Source organism: Lytechinus variegatus, chromosome 5 (assembly GCF_018143015.1).
Source record: "Lytechinus variegatus isolate NC3 chromosome 5, Lvar_3.0, whole genome shotgun sequence".
Classification (NCBI taxonomy): Eukaryota; Metazoa; Echinodermata; class Echinoidea; order Temnopleuroida; family Toxopneustidae; genus Lytechinus; species Lytechinus variegatus.
Genome location: NC_054744.1, coordinates 20,562,320 through 20,575,377, shown reverse-complemented (window position 1 = coordinate 20,575,377; position 13,058 = coordinate 20,562,320). Strand labels below are relative to the sequence as shown.

Genomic DNA, 13,058 nt, shown 5'->3' with positions numbered 1-13,058 from the left:
TTTTTTCAAAGTAAGATGACATTTTGAGAATTTCTATCCCAGCAAACCACTCATGCAAGAAAAATGAACATTTATCATCACATGCTCTTAAATTTGATCTAGGTCTTGTAACATAAAGTTTAGTGATTAATCGTATACTTGATTTCACGATTGATTGTACATTGTATTCAATGCAATCAATCGTAGAAAAATATTCTACAATCATTGCTTAGCTTGGTGTTACAGGCCCCCGATCTGCAAAAGCTCTCATTGATAAAAAGAACTAGACGAATTACTGGCATCTTGCCTCTGGTTGTAAAAATGTAACCCTATAGACAATAGGATACAAATAATACACATCTTTTAGAAAGAATTACACTCGGTAGCTTTGGAACAGTTCTTACATGCCCAAGGCAAAGCTAATGATGTTCAGACTTAAAGGACAAGTCCACCCCAACAAAAACTTGATTTGAATAAAAAGAGAAAAATTCAACAAGCCCAACACTGAAAATTTCATCAAAATCGGATGTAAAATAAGAAAGTTATGGCATTTTAAAGTTTCGCTTATTTTCAACAAAATAGTTATATGAACGAGCCAGTTACATCCAAATGAGAGAGTTGATGACATCACTCACTCACTATTTCTTTTGTATTTTATTATATGAAATATGAAATATTTTGATTTTCTCGTCATTGTCATGAAGAATGAAGTTTCATTCCTCCCTAAACATGTGGAATTCCATTATTTTAAAATTTTGTGCTTCAGGCAAGGAGGTCCTAATTGTCAAATTTGTAAAAATTGAAATATTGTATAATTCAAACAATATAAAACAAAAGAAATAGTGAGTGACATCATCGACTCTCTCATTTGGATGTAACTGGCTCGTTCATAAAACTATTTTGTTGAAAATAAGCGAAACTTTGAAATGTCATAACTTTCTTATTTTACATCCAATTTTGATGAAATTTTCAGCATTGTGCTTTTCTGATTTTTCTCTATTGATTCAAATCAACCTTTTTCTGAGGTGGACTTGACCTTTAAGCATGGGCAGCAATCCCAGACACAGGGGTGTGACCTCACCCCCTCAACATTGTCAATTTTGCAGATCAGCCCATTCCCCAAGATTCCCATAGGCTAGAGCGACAACAATCTCCCAAGTTTACCATGTGAGTGGTAACAAATGTTGGTAGTCATTTTGAATGATGTGTATTGAATGTTTTAAAGCACAGTGATGAAGACCCTAGTCATGACCCTAAGCATGACCAGTCATTATACTTTACTAATGATTACTTGTCGCCAGTAAATCAATGCGCCAGGCCAAATAAACGACCAGTTAGGTAGTGCCTACCACCAATCAAATCGTAAGGATTCACTTCATCATGTTATAAAAGATAGATGTCACCTGTATCTTCACTTCCTATATGTGCTAATAAGTACATCATAAAGTACGTCGTTAATGAAATACTGATTAACAAACGGATGCAATTACAAAACCAATGGGTAGCTCTCATCACATTTACATTAAAATTCAATGAGCTTGATTAAACCTCGTAAAATTAGCTCCGAATGCTAGATATGACACTGTCCAAGGTGCTTGTGCACTGGGCAAGATGCCAGTATTGAAAAAAATTACAAGTCAATAAATAGTCCCTGCTATTAAGGCGAATCCACAGGCTTCAAAACTGTTGTTAAAAGTGGCTCTAATATAGCATTGAGATTTGGGCGATTTTCAGGAATTAACATGCAAGGGCAGCACCAAAGAGAGCTGTCTGATGTGCTTTCATCCTAAAATTCCTTAAACCCATACTATCCTTAACCCCAGACTATTAACATCATATTATCTTTTTTTTTTGTTTCACACCGTTTTTCTTAACCCCATATTATTTGCTTAGCCGGGGTTAACGCCTTGACCCCAGACTATTGCACAGCTCATGAATATTGATGATTTTGCCACACAGAGCATGACTAATGTGCAATATCGACTTCTATAATTATGCATAGCCCGGTTTGGTTTCACACTGCGATTCTTAGCACCGCAATTGTGGTGCTAGCACCACAATAAGCTACCTAACCCAGCTTTTTAGCAGGGCAAGATAGTATCGTACTATTTACCTATGGGGTTAAGCTTAGCCCACTTTGCTAAAACGTAGTGTGAAACCAAAGTGGGCTAAGCAATACCCCAGGAAATTGGTGTGGCTACATTGGGTTTCGCTAAAAAAGGGTGAATTGCGAGGAAAGCAGATACGTTGATTGGTACATTGGGCTTGTGATCAAGCTTGCCAGTCAAGTGCTTGTCTGGTGTAAGCCTGATATCAAAATTGTGTTGCATATTGTTAATCAGGTGTCAATCTGACGGTGTTAATCTTGTGTTGACTTTATAGTCTGGTGCTGGTTTGGGCCCCGTCTTACATTGAGATATGATTGGCCTGATCAACCTCAAGTATATGAAAATCCATCAATAATTTCATCAATGTCATAATTTTTCTTCAGGAAATTTGCACAATGTCCTTGAAAAACAAAGAGAAGCATACTGAATTTGTCAAGAAAACAGTGGATGTATGAATATACATCATATCTAGAAATATTTTGAAGAAACATACTGTATTTTAGATGTTGACGTGGCTGGCTGACCATATTTGTGATTGATTGGATCAATCGTAACTCTTTGTAAGACGGGCCCTATTGTCTGTCAAGTATTATTACAGTGTGAATCGTGTTTTTGACTGGCATCTCATTGGTGTTAATATGCTGCCTGTCTCAGTCATGTGACTGGTGCTGCAGTCTTGAGAATGATCTGGGCCCAATCTTACAAAGAGTTACAGTTACAATTGCTACGGTCAATCACAAATATGGACGGCCAGCAACGTCAGCACCTATTATGCATAATTGTTCAACATATTTTCTAACTATGATGCCTATTCATACATTCATTGTTTTCTTGAACATTCCCTGTGCTTCTCTTTGTTTACAAAGGACGTTGTGCAAATTTCCTTTTGAAAAAATTATGACACTGATGGATGTCCATAGAGTTACGTTTGATTGGATCAACCATAACTCTTTGTAAGACGGGGACCCTGTAATACACAACTTAGTGATTGATTGCATAGTGCATCTGTATGATTGATTGCACATGAAGACCAATGCAATGGACTGTCAAAATCAGACTTGTTATATCAATTTGTGTCACTGGGCCCTGAGTTCTATCAGGAAGTGATGTCACCGACATTCTTATCGATTGCATTACAATAGCATGGACGACTGAGCAAATGTTTCATGCTTTTCAATGTTTCTCAATGTTCTTCCTTGCTGATCAGATAATGCTAACACGATGGCAAGGAAGGGTTAATAATGATGTAAGTCATGAAGCTTTCCATTTTACACATAAATTGTATAATATTATGTGCCAACTCTTTGCAAAACTACACCTAAATATATCAAATGAAAGTGAAAATTCAACATTTTCTGCATGGGTGTGAATAGGGGGGGGGTTTGCAAAACAATGGCAAAAAATTATCTTGCCTATTTTCCTGTAGGAAATATTTTAAATTTACAAGATTCTAATATTTCACAAATTGTATGAATGGTTGAAAATAAACTCATATATTATGGAAAGCATCTCAAAACTCATGAAATAAAATCAATTCAAAATGTAGAAAATATGGTAGGTGTCTGAAATATTCTCTATATACAGACAATCCATTGAATAAAGTTCCCTGTAACACTTGGAAGTTTCAGAACCCTCCCATAACTTCAGAGGCTATTGTCAAGTATAAACCCAAAGATTCAAACACTTTACCTGGAATGTTCTATTGGGACACTGCCCCACGCATACACCTAGATGTAGGAAATGACGGCAAGCAGTGCAATCACTGGCAGTAGACCCTCGGCAGCCTCCAATACACTGTTCATGACAACACCTCCCAGCTTCATTACACGATCTTGGACAACTTACTGGACACACTGAAAAAAAACAGGAAAATCATTTGTAAGAGCATGCCCAGGGAAAAGAATATATAATTAATTCTTAAGTTCATTACTATTAAAATCTGACAAATTAAGAAATGTTTCATAGCAATAAGGATATATAGAAAAAAATAAGACGAACAAAATTTTTATCATTGCTGATTAAAACGGTGAAAAAAAGGGTTTTGAAATAAATCCTTCAAAACTCCCAAAGAAGGAGCTGGATGTCACAAGATTCTTGGAAGCTCTATTGCTTTCTCTTTCAAATCTTTATTTCATTATTCAATCATTTCAACATTAATTATTGCTGATCATTATTTGAAACAATGTCTCCCTTTCCTAACTTTTGCCATCTTCTCTCAAGTTTCCTTAAACCTGAACTATCCTTAAACCTGTAGGGGAGATCGGGGTTAGTTGGATCGCGGGGTAAGTTGAAATATTGTAATTTTCTTAACACCTGTAAAATAAATTTATGCAATACTGCCCTCAATTTATTGCTATTAATAAATACAACACTGTTGTATTATTAATAGCAATAAAAGCCCTCAATTCATTGCTATTAATAAATCCAACACTGTTGTATTATTAATAGCAATAGATTGAGGGCAGTATTGCATAAATCTATTTTACAGGCGTTAAAGAAAAGTAAAATGTTCCAACTAACCCCGATCTCTCCTACTCTTAATTTTTCCTTTTCACAAAGGCCAAGTTTTTTATGCCTAACCCCGGTTAAAGGAAATGCTTGCTTTTCTCACACAAATTCAGTAATCCAGGAATAGTTGTCACTGGTAGCCATTAAAGACCCTGACCGGTGTAAAAACAATCATATATTAAAAGAAAGGCAATGATTCATGCAATACAAATATACCAAAAATATTCTATACATCTCCTTCCATTTTTTAGAAATATTAGATAAAAATCAAAGAAACTGCTCCTCCAAAGTACGCTTCGATTGAGCACCCCACGTCGCCTGGAAAGGATGACGTCATGTTGTGTCTGGACTCTGGAGGGTTGCGATTCCATAGGTTTGTGTACAAAAGCATTGGGTATTTTCTTCCATTTCTATATTATGAATCCAATTTTTTTTTTCGTTTTCAGATGAAAATGGCACTCATAATTATTCACTGTTGAAATTGATGGAAACCTACAACTATTCACTGCCTTTTTTGTGACTTCTTTGTTTGGCTCTTATTGGGCCTAAATTGCTATGTCAGGAAAAGTTGTGATACATAATCTGAATGCAGATAGATTTGAAATCTACGCCAAATAAGCAGGAAATAAAATATGGCAAAAACTAGTTCAAAACTGTAGATTTCATAATTTAAGCATGTAGGAAAAAATATATGTGATATCACTCTGTGATGGAAGTGAAGAAAATGAAATGCGTAATCTGGAAAGCAAAAAAATAACCCAGTTTTTCTGTGTACAAACCTATGGAATTGCGACGCTTCTTACACAACGTGACGTCACGGTCTCGAGGCATTTGAAAAGCACAATAAGCCTATTTTCTAAGCCGGGTTCGAAGCCCGATAATTGGAATATTCTTAAGCAAAATACTCAGCTGGGAAGGGTGAAAATGAATAAAGCTCACAATGCTGTATTCAGTAGCTTATAAGCTTTCGATTGGTATATAATTTGTCAATTTCATTTTTGGGTCCGGTCTGGGTCTTTAAGGGGCGCTATTCTCTCATTGGACAACAGCATTGGCTCTGTTACCCCTACAGCTTACATTGAGCACTGTCCTTGGTTTGGACGGGTCTCTGTTCTCATAGCGACCCAATACTTTCACACGCAACACTGCAATTGTTCGGCAAATCCTGCTATTTTGCAGGGCTAAATAATCCTGTTAGTACTAGCCCAACATGCAAAAAAACGTTGTAAGAATAGAAAGTGGGCAAAGCTTATCCCCGGACTATCGGTGGGGCTAATGCTAACTTGCTATTTAGCCCTACCTGTAATACGGCGTTAAGGAAAGTTTTGCCTGTGAGAAAAGGGTATATGAATCTCCAAACCCCCCACAACATTCACAAAATCTAAAGAGGGAGACTTATCAGAGTTAATGAATTAAATATACCCAAGAATATTCAATTGATGTTTTCTTCCCACGTCAAATTTGTGATGATTGCTTTTACTCTGAAACCCTGATCTTCTATGCCCTTTAGAGTTCATGCAGTAATCATGGCACTAAGACTTTGTCTCTCATTTTAAACCTCCAACTCTACACAAATTTCCTCACTCATCCTGGTCGCTAGATATCCATTGAAGAAAAAAGCATTCCATACCATCTACTAGTAGATGAAAGATGATTTGAAATAAACAATGAAAATCCAAAAAGCATGAACATTCGAACTGGATGTCAATCGAGAAAATATTTTGATTTGCTTTGCCAAAGAAGCATAATGGGGCTGATAATGAATGTGATGGTCAGGTCGCACTCTCACTATTCCATATAATATCATTATCATATAATACATTTTATGGAATATCTTGAATTTTTGCTCAAATAGCCTAAACATTACATGGCACGACTCATCACAGATCAACTATCATTATTGTAAAAGTCTGTGATTGAATCTAAGTCTTAATATATTATCAGACATTTTGAAATGATACTTGATGACAACCAATAGGGCTTACTTTGCCACCCTACACCCGAGAGTAGAAACTTGGATGCCTCACTTGTCTTCAAGCTGACATCTGCATTAAAGTCTAAGGCAAGAATAATGCATCCTCCAGTATAGAATGCTTATTTTTTAAAAAAAAACTTTCATTACTATCTTTAAATATATTGATATCACTGTTACCATCATCATCATCAGCAGCAGCATTATGATCATCATCATCAACATTATTATCAATTTCAAATTGTCATAATGAAAGTTCAAACAAAAACAGCAGACAAAAATAACACAATAAACTGCTCCCCCCCCCCTGGTGTATATAGTTGGCATACTAGGAAGCCTATTCTGAAAGTCTTGTGATTTGCACCAACGTCGAAACATTACAAGCTACTGAAATTCTTGCATCTGATTGGCTAAAATAGATAAAAGGTAAAATTCCCTGACGAGATGCTTCCCCAGGAACTACCTCAAAGGAAATGCAACTCCAGATCAAGGAGATATCATCTCCTTGTCCAGATGGACCCAACCCAGAAATGGGTGTTAAAAAGTAAATTGTACCAAGGAGATCTCCTTGATTGTACCCAATGGGTAAAAACAGTAAGTTGCAAATGAGGATTGTGTGGGAACTGGAGATCAGTCCAACAAATGTTTCCTAGGACTGTAAATCAATGTTGACATTGACGCCAAGCAGACCCATACCAAGCCTGACCACGTTAGGTTGATAAACCATGGGGTGTCCATCTACAAGACCAACTAATCTACTAAAACCATTTTCCTCTTCCGCTCTTTAATATTTCATGTTCACATTTCATAGCTCCCTTAAATTACTGTATATCTACAATTCTACAAACTAACTTACCAAGGTGGACCAAATCTTTTGCTCATTATCTGAAAATGCCAATTAAGAGAATACAGATGGAAAATTGAACTTAACCTTTCAATGTTTTACAAAAATTAGCTGCGCTGAAAGGCCTTTTGATCATGAAGTTAAAGCTCCATCACCTTAGTGGCAATTCTTCAAGACTGAACAACAATTCTCAGAAAATAGGAGATGGAATAGACAAAAGGATAGCACATTATCATCTCTCATTATTTTCAAGCGAGAAGTGATTGAAATGAAAGCAACCTTATGGGTGATCAGTTGAGGAAGCTTTATTTGTTTCGCAGCAAATCCATATAGAAAGCATATCTGTTTCTGTTTCTGGTACAACGAAGGATTTATTTTTAGCATCACTTCTGAAAATAAAAATATACTTCATCTAGATCAGCTGTAACTAAATATCAACCTGTAAATCAAATTCAGATGTTCACCTATATTAATAATGTTGACAGAAATATTATCAGTTGATCCTTCAGTAATGAAATGTGAATCTATTACAAACATCATGCATTCAACTTTGAATGCTGTAGCTTGAAAGTCTTTGCTTGTGAGTAGTTTAGGCCTATGTCTTTGATAAACCTACATCAGAAAATTTCTCTTCCATCTGCACTATTTCTGCCAACAAGGAGGTTCATATCAGCCAAATTACGACTGACTTGATTTCCAATTGAAAAAAAAATGTGTTCATATCCCCCACTGTCAATAAATCTATTATCAGAAAAGAAACAAACAGGTAAAAGCAATCAAAACTACCAACACAAAACATGTTTAAGTATATTTCATATCATGCAGGTCACAAGACCCTCCCTTTCATCTTACCCCGACAGACATGGAAATACTGTAGGAGGGAGGAAGGCACAAACACTTTCACTTATTTACAAATGGTCCTATCTTTCACAGGAGCACACAATTGGTAGCCTAAATACTTCGGAGCAGCAAAACAAGTTAATGGGGTATGTCTCATGCCCGGTCTTTGTCAGACAGGGGCGTTGGAAAGGAGCGTTGCCAGGGCGATATCAAACCATTGCCTGGCATATAAAACGAAATAACGGACTCCCAGGGACAATCGGGACAAACATTTTGGAGGGTAAATGAGATGATTGGAGAAGGTATTTCGGCAGGGCTTGGCTGCCCGGTGGGAGGTGCGTGCGTCCCTGAGATTGAAGAAGTGCATGGCATCCACTGAAACAGTGTCATTGAACTATTTGAGCATCTCATCTTGCCCTTTTGTTGTTACATTCAGAAAAAAATGATCAAGTTTGCAGATAAACATGATGGCCTAAGTAAACATAGAAGTAAACAACAAGCAAATGATATCAATATGGACTAGTCTATTTTACAAATGTTTTCATTAGTTGCTTCCCATTTGAAGTAAATAACAAATTCTCAGAACTTTGTCATATATATATATAAAGTTCATGTTAATGTATGCTTCTATACTGATCTTTGTTTATTGGCTTCATTTGTATATCCTTGCTATACTAATTCCCTTTATTTCCTCTTCCAACGGCAGCATCAAATATAATTAGCAAACAGAATTATTTTTTTAGCCACAGGGCAAATGGGCGATAAGGCTCACATATAGATTGTCTTTGGTATCATTTATGAGGAAAACAAAATTTTCAATAAATTTTGGATCAAATCACTCCAGTATGTTTTCTCTGAAATTGATTCAAGATGCTGTCGGATTGGGATTGAGGCAGTTAGTGCATCGATGTCATTCACTGTTTCACATCAGTCTGTAGTATCAAGATGAGGTTGAGCAATGTGAGAACAGACCTGATATGCTTTGTACTACAAATTATTTTTTATTCTTTTGGCAAAGGGAAGGAAATTTTAAAATATTAACAAAAGTACAATCGAAAGATCATGGGATACAAATACTGCCACATGATGAAAGAAAAGATTTGATATTAGAGAAATGTTCAATGAAAGTTATTTATCAATGCTTTGAGGATGGTTGGTATGACACACGTCTTGATGCACCAGAGTAATCAGATCTGTATGTGACCACCAGAAGAGCTGAATGAGAAGGGGAAGGACAGCTTGTGCTCCCATTCGATAGGCCTACATCTGTGGAGACTTTTGCATAGGGTCCAGTGGGGTGGAGTGTGTCAATATGGGTGGGGCAAGGCTCAGGCATTTGATGCATCATCGTAACCCAGTCAAGTGACCATGTTGCAACAGCATGCATGTGAGGCATATTGTAGGTCATGGGGGAAAGTCATGTGGGCGGGGTAAGATTCATACATTCCCTATGTGGCTATTGCGTAAAATAGGGTGGGGCTGGGTGGGTTTTATCTACGGGACATGACAATGCATCATGGCCTTTCAAGTCAACACATTGCCATTGTATGTGGGGTAAAGATCGTGCCTCCGTTGTAGATCATTTTTTTGACCAGGTGGGGTAAGGTTCGTGCACTTGCAACATGACCATCATCCCACGGCCATTGCAGGATACAGGGTGGGGCTGGGTGGGGTTAATGCACTTGAGACATCGTCATTCAAGTCACTCAAATGTCTGCATGGAGGCAGGTTGTCAGGCATCCCTCTGTGCCACCTCTGCATCCAGCCTGGTTCCCGCCTGGTTCCAAGCTGGTTCTGGGCTTGTATCACACCAGACATGCTGGGTGATGGGCTAGCTTCAGTTGTCACTGAAGGATACCTCTAATCTCATTGCCAGACCAAGCCAAGGGGGTCTCTTTCTCTCTCCTCCACTCTTCATCTATTTTCATTCAATTTATTCTGGGGTATTTGTTGAAATGCATCTTAGAACAACAGAAATAAAAACTTTGTTTTTCTAGATAATGATCACTGACCATATATTTCTAAGTCTACAAATAGGCCACGCACGTAAAGTTTAATTAAAGCAACAAATAGGCCTACTAACTTTGTAGCGGGTAAAACAAAATAATTTTTAAAAGACAAGTTCTAAAGTTCTTACATCTAACCCATTATCATCCAGTCCAATTACAATTTTAACTCAAAAATTAAATTAAAGCCATGGATAACATGGGTGATTGTTTTCCCTTACTAGAAACTTGGTGAAAAACCTATATATTCATATCAATTTCTATACATGTGAACACCCCTTCGGTTAGAAAATGCCTCATTATTTATTCATGGTAACATGGAATAAAATCAAGCGTATTACAACTGAGCCCAAAGACATTTGCCTTAATCTAAGTTTGTGCGTTGAGCAAAAGATAAAGAAAGGCATGCCCTCAAAAGAGAGAAAAAAAGGGAAATTTATTAAAAATAGTAATTTATTTTTAAGAATTAATTACAAAATTCACATTAGGATGTAAAATCCAAATCAAATTATGTCTTGTATAAATATAATTCATTGTTCTTGATGGCAAGTATGGCAGAATTTGAAACCAACAAGACTCAAAACATAAGCACAAAATAAATCACATTTCCCTTATTCTTCTTTTTACATTTTTATAAAGAGCTGAGAATATGCTTCTGGTAGTTGCACTCATGCTGTGTAACGTTGACATGCTAAATTTCATTTTCTTCATTTTTCTCCCCAGTCTATCTGATAGCAGATCACTCAATGTTTTTGTCCAAATTAAATCAACTCTTTCTGGAGCCAGAGAAACCAATACCCTCAATGACGTTTCAGGAATGAAGAAGTAAATTACAGCGAGAGCGAATATATGAAAACATGTTTAAAACAAGGAGAAAGGGGGGCCATGTTATTTTTTTATGAGTGTCTGGGATTGGAGGTTTGTTTAATGACAGTGTGTGGTCTATGGCAGAGGTCATGTCTATAATCTTATGGAATAAATCAGATTAAAAGGAGCTATGAATGTTTCTTGTTTGGGGTCCATGATTTGAGAGCATTTATGGAGGGAGCATGTTTGGAGTAAAGATTATTGTTTGGAAATTAAAGGAGTAAGCTGCTGCAACATTTACATGATTTTAAACTGGCGCAGTGAAGTCCGGACAGCCTAAAATTATCATTCACCACCACCCTATACTAAATCTGTAACATTTAAGCATTGGAATATACCATGAAATCTTACAATTTTCTAATTGTAAAAGACAGTAGAGCACATACTTTAGGAACCTGACTAACATCATTCTCGAGATACTTCAAGTGAGCATAGCTGCATTAATTTGAAAAAAAAATTGCCACTTCGTGGCTGTTTCATGTACTAATGTCTGCAAAGAAAATGGACAAAATTATTTTTTCCTGCCATTTTTTCCAAAACGGCTACAAAAGCAGCAAGAACGAGGAAGAAAAAACAGCAAATTGCTCACTGTACCAAGTTAAAGCAAAAATTCATTCATACAGAAAATAAGCAGTGTATTCAATGTTCTAGCATGGAGCTCAATGGTTTTAGTTTGGATTGAAAATCTCATCAAGTATTGATACTCTGAAATGGATGGAATATTTTGGTACATGCCATTAAGTGTCATGCCTGCCCATGGTAAAATGATTAATGAGGTTCATAAAAAGTTTAACATCCTAAAATATGCACTTGGCGAACATTAATCAATTCTAATGTGTATTTAGCCTAAGCCCCCTGCTCAAATAAGCTCACCCCCCTTCCGATCAGTTCATCCTTGCTCTATTCACAATTAATCTTGTCCCAAAATAAAAATATATATAATGAAATATTTATCAGTAAACCCAATTTAAGCTCTCTCTCTCTGATTAAGCTGTTGACTTATCAAAGAAACTGAGATTTTCTTTCAGCACTGAGAGTTGTATTTTTTTTTCTCCCATTTTTTCGGACAAGTGCTACTCATGGTATTTGTATTTTTTTAATGAAAGTTTGAGAATTTGATTCTTGTGTAAAATCACATCTTTAACAATTTTTTTTTTCAAAACCTGCAAGACAATGACTCTGGACATTGCAGCAGATTCAATTGTACTTCAGAAAATAAGGAAAATTCTTTTTTCTTTCTTTCTTTATTTTACTGATTACCCAAGTTCATTGACTTGAAAATGAAATGACCTTTAACCTTACTTTCCTAATCAGCTATTCTTATCATGTGTCCAGTTTATATTGGAATATGAAATCGTCCTTCTATAATCATTTTTTAATTAAAAATGAATGCGAAATTAAAATTAATTTTTTTTAATGCTGATGCAGTGATGCCACTTGTTCAATGACCTGAAAAGAAATTCACCCTTGAATTAGAAATTTTTAGTTATATGGGGGGGGGGGGGCACATTCAAAACAATATTGAAATAAAAAAAAATAATTTGTTTACATTTGATGTTTATAAAGTCGAAACTACTACTAAAACAGCAGCTACTCCCTCTTGCACACATTGCATTTTACTTATTGCTAAACAAGCTAACGTTATGATGATGGCTCTATTGTTTGTGCTGATACAGTAATTCTATATCCTCATCCTTAAAAATCCTAATCCATATTCCTATGAGGTCTTCACAATAATAGTTAAAAATGAAATATTTCCTATTTATCCCTTAAAAAAATAATAAATATAAAAGTATTCTTTGAATAAATTGTATCTGTTTTCGATATCATCCATACTAGACACAAGAGTTGATTGTTGTTTGAACTTAATTCAAAACAATCCATAACAACACCACAAATATTTCAACATATATAATTCATAAAAGTTGCTGGCA

General features: G+C 36.0%; 1 protein-coding gene across 1 annotated transcript in view; it reads right to left on the bottom strand.

Moving 5' to 3' along the window:
* The window catches only part of LOC121415690 (insulin receptor-like), a 52,116-nt gene extending 48,180 nt beyond the window's left edge, over positions 1 to 3,936 (bottom strand). Inside the window, exon 1 of the mRNA XM_041608999.1 lies at positions 3,777 to 3,936. The gene's annotated coding sequence lies outside the window, so the exon portion shown is untranslated. The remainder of the gene's footprint in view (positions 1 to 3,776) is intronic.
* Between the last annotated feature and the right edge of the window lie 9,122 nt (positions 3,937 to 13,058).